General features: G+C 46.8%; 1 pseudogene; it reads right to left on the reverse strand.

Annotated features, from left to right (window-relative positions):
* LOC124022907 overlaps positions 1 to 5,000 on the reverse strand; it is a 45,725-nt pseudogene that overhangs the window by 12,466 nt on the left and 28,259 nt on the right.

A 5,000-nucleotide genomic window follows, 5' to 3' on the forward strand; every position in this document is an offset into this window, starting at 1 on the left:
TACAACCTGAATGTATTAGACTGAAAGGGGGGGGGGTACCTAGTCAGTTATACAACCTGAATGTATTAGACTGAAAGGGGGTACCTAGTCAGTTATACAACCTGAATGTATTAGACTGAAAGGGGGGGGTACCTAGTCAGTTATACAACCTGAATGTATTAGACTGAAAGGGGGGGTACCTAGTCAGTTATACAACCTGAATGTATTAGACTGAAAGGGGGGGGTACCTAGTCAGTTATACAACCTGAATGTATTAGACTGAAAGGGGGGGGGTACCTAGTCAGTTATACAACCTGAATGTATTAGACTGAAAGGGGGGGTACCTAGTCAGTTATACAACCTGAATGTATTAGACTGAAGGGGGGGGGGTACCTAGTCAGTTATACAACCTGAATGTATTAGACTGAAAGGGGGGTACCTAGTCAGTTATACAACCTGAATGTATTAGACTGAAAGGGGGGGGGTACCTAGTCAGTTATACAACCTGAATGTATTAGACTGAAAGGGGGGGTACCTAGTCAGTTATACAACCTGAATGTATTAGACTGAAAGGGGGGGGGGGGGTACCTAGTCAGTTATACAACCTGAATGTATTAGACTGAAAGGGGGGGGGTACCTAGTCAGTTATACAACCTGAATGTATTAGACTGAAAGGGGGGGTACCTAGTCAGTTATACAACCTGAATGTATTAGACTGAAAGGGGGGGGGGGTACCTAGTCAGTTATACAACCTGAATGTATTAGACTGAAAGGGGGGGTACCTAGTCAGTTATACAACCTGAATGTATTAGACTGAAAGGGGGGGTACCTAGTCAGTTATACAACCTGAATGTATTAGACTGAAAGGGGGGGGTACCTAGTCAGTTATACAACCTGAATGTATTAGACTGAAAGGGGGGTACCTAGTCAGTTATACAACCTGAATGTATTAGACTGAAAGGGGGGTACCTAGTCAGTTATACAACCTGAATGTATTAGACTGAAAGGGGGGTACCTAGTCAGTTATACAACCTGAATGTATTAGACTGAAAGGGGGGTACCTAGTCAGTTATACAACCTGAATGTATTAGACTGAAAGGGGGGTACCTAGTCAGTTATACAACCTGAATGTATTAGACTGAAAGGGGGGTACCTAGTCAGTTATACAACCTGAATGTATTAGACTGAAAGGGGGGGGTACCTAGTCAGTTATACAACCTGAATGTATTAGACTGAAAGGGGGGGGTACCTAGTCAGTTATACAACCTGAATGTATTAGACTGAAAGGGGGGGGTACCTAGTCAGTTATACAACCTGAATGTATTAGACTGAAAGGGGGGGGGGGGTACCTAGTCAGTTATACAACCTGAATGTATTAGACTGAAAGGGGGGTACCTAGTCAGTTATACAACCTGAATGTATTAGACTGAAAGGGGGGGGGTACCTAGTCAGTTATACAACCTGAATGTATTAGACTGAAAGGGGGGGTACCTAGTCAGTTATACAACCTGAATGTATTAGACTGAAAGGGGGGGTACCTAGTCAGTTATACAACCTGAATGTATTAGACTGAAAGGGGGGGGGTACCTAGTCAGTTATACAACCTGAATGTATTAGACTGAAAGGGGGGTACCTAGTCAGTTATACAACCTGAATGTATTAGACTGAAAGGGGGGGGTACCTAGTCAGTTATACAACCTGAATGTATTAGACTGAAAGGGGGGTACCTAGTCAGTTATACAACCTGAATGTATTAGACTGAAAGGGGGGTACCTAGTCAGTTATACAACCTGAATGTATTAGACTGAAAGGGGGGGTACCTAGTCAGTTATACAACCTGAATGTATTAGACTGAAAGGGGGGGTACCTAGTCAGTTATACAACCTGAATGTATTAGACTGAAAGGGGGGTACCTAGTCAGTTATACAACCTGAATGTATTAGACTGAAAGGGGGGGGGTACCTAGTCAGTTATACAACCTGAATGTATTAGACTGAAAGGGGGGGGTACCTAGTCAGTTATACAACCTGAATGTATTAGACTGAAAGGGGGGTACCTAGTCAGTTATACAACCTGAATGTATTAGACTGAAGGGGGTACCTAGTCAGTTATACAACCTGAATGTATTAGACTGAAAGGGGGGGGTACCTAGTCAGTTATACAACCTGAATGTATTAGACTGAAAGGGGGGTACCTAGTCAGTTATACAACCTGAATGTATTAGACTGAAAGGGGGTCCTTCTAGCTCAGTTATAGAGCCTGGCGTTGTAACTGCCAGGAGTGGGTGCCTCGTCCCTGACCACCCATACGTAGAATGTATGCACACATGACTGTAAGTCGCTTTGGGTAAAAGCGTCTGTTAAATGGCATATATTATTATATATTATTATTATTATATTAGTCAGTTATACAACCTGAATGTATTAGACTGAAAGGGTGGGTACCTAGTCAGTTATACAACCTGAATGTATTAGACTGTGGGGGGTACCTAGTCAGTTATACAACCTGAATGTATTAGACTGAAAGTCTGGGTACCTAGTCAGTTATACAACCTGAATGTATTAGACTGTGGGGTACCTAGTCAGTTATACAACCTGAATGTATTAGACTGAGTGTGTGTGTACCTAGTCAGTTATATAACCTGAATGTATTAGACTGAAAGGGGGGGGGTACCTGAGTGAGTGTGTGTCTGAGTGAGTGTGTGTCTGAGTGAGTGTGTGTCTGAGTGAGTGTGTGTCTGAGTGAGTGTGTGTCTGAGTGAGTGTGTGTGTGTCTGAGTGAGTGTGTGTGTGTCTGAGTGCCTGTGTGTGTGTGTGCGCGCGTGCGTGTGTGTGTGTGCGCGCGTGCGTGTGTGTCTGAGTGTGTGTGTGTGTGCCTGTGTGAGTGTGTGTGCGCGTGTGTGTGCCTCACCCAGCAGCTGCAGGTTTAACATGTATGTAGTGTCTCCTGTGTGAAGAGGGGGCCTGGAGTGTGTCGTGGAAGAACAAGTCCGACTTGTCAATCAACGTCATGTGACCTGACTCCTCCCCTTGGAGAACACCTTGTGACACACGTGAGTGAGTGGACCTGTCTTCATGTCCTGCACACACACACACCATGGTTAAACACACACACACACTCACACACCATGGTTAAACACACACACACTGGAACAACACACACACACACACTGTTTGAGTGAAAACAGTGTGTGTGGTGAAACACACACACACACACACACAGTGTGTGTGTGTGTGTGTGACGACACACACACACACGACACACACAGACACACAGCACACACAGGTTTAACATGCGACAGTTCACACACACACACACAAACAGACCACACACACACACAGACCACACACACACACAGTCAACACACACACAGACCACTCCACACACAGAGAACACACACGACACACACACACGAACGACACACACACATGACTGACACACACACACACACACACACACACACACACGACACACACACACACACACGACACACACACACACGACACACACACACAGACGACACACACACACACACAGACGACACACACACACACACAGACGACACACACAGACGACACACACAGACGACACACACAGACGACACACACAGACGACACACACACACACACACACAGACCACACACACACACACACAGACCACACACACACACAGACCACACACACACACAGACTACACACACACAGATGACACACACACACACACAGATGACACACACACACACACAGATGACACACACACACACACAGATGACACACACGACACACAGACACACACACACACACACAGACGACACACACAGACGACACACACAGACGACACACACAGACGACACACACACACACACACAGACCACACACACACACAGACCACACACACACACACAGACTACACACACAGACGACACACACACACAGACCACACACACAGACGACACACACACACAGACCACACACACAGACGACACACACACACAGACCACACACACACACACAGACGACACACACAGACGACACACACACACACACACAGATGACACACACACACACACAGACACAGACGACACACACGCACACACACTCTGACCTTGCGTGCGTTGTTGGCGTCCTCTTTGACCCGGTCGTAGGTCATGACCTTGTCCTTAGCCGACCACATGCTCAGGTTGTGGAGGACCTGAAGACCAGTTGCCACGGTTATTGATGGTTGCCACGGTTATTGATGGTTGTCACGGTTATTGATGGTTGTCACGGTTATTGATGGTTGTCACGGTTATTGATGGTTGTCACGGTTATTGATGGTTGCCACGGTTATCGACATCTATTGAAGTATTCATTCCCTTATTTACCTGTCGGATGTCCTGATTGGATGCCAGGATCATCTCGTTGAGGGCAGGAGGCGGGACTTTCAGACCCTCTTTGAAAGCAATGGACATCATAGCACCCTGAGTGAGGGAGGGGAGGGAGAGGGGGGGGGAGGGAGATGAGGGAGAGGGAGGGAGGAGGAGAGGGAGGGAGGGAGAGGAGGGGAGAGGGAGGGAGGGGAGGGAGGGAGAGAGGGAGGAGAGAGGGAGGGAGGGAGAGATGAAAGGGAGAGGATAATAGAAAACAACTTTGTTCCATTTGAATCTATATTGACGTTGAAGGAGCTTCTGTGTGAGAAAGGTGGGGTGGAAGGGAGTGAAGGTGGAGGAGTTCCAGGTGTGGGAGGTGAGAGATGTTCCAGAGATAATAGAAAACAACTTTGTTCCATTTGAATCTATATTGACGTTGTTTCTGCTTCTGTGTGTTCCAGTGTGTGTGTTCCAGTGTGTGTGTGTGTGTGTGTTCCAGTGTGTGTGTTCCAGTGTGTGTGTTCCAGTGTGTGTGTGTGTGTGTGTTCCAGTGTGTGTGTTCCAGTGTGTGTGTGTGTGTGTGTTCCAGTGTGTGTGTTCCAGTGTGTGTGTGTGTGTGTGTGTGTGTGTGTGTGTGTGTGTGTGTGTTGTGTGTGTGTGTGTGTGTTCCAG

Source organism: Oncorhynchus gorbuscha, unplaced genomic scaffold (genome assembly GCF_021184085.1).
Source record: "Oncorhynchus gorbuscha isolate QuinsamMale2020 ecotype Even-year unplaced genomic scaffold, OgorEven_v1.0 Un_scaffold_1478, whole genome shotgun sequence".
Lineage (NCBI taxonomy): Eukaryota > Metazoa > Chordata > Actinopteri > Salmoniformes > Salmonidae > Oncorhynchus > Oncorhynchus gorbuscha.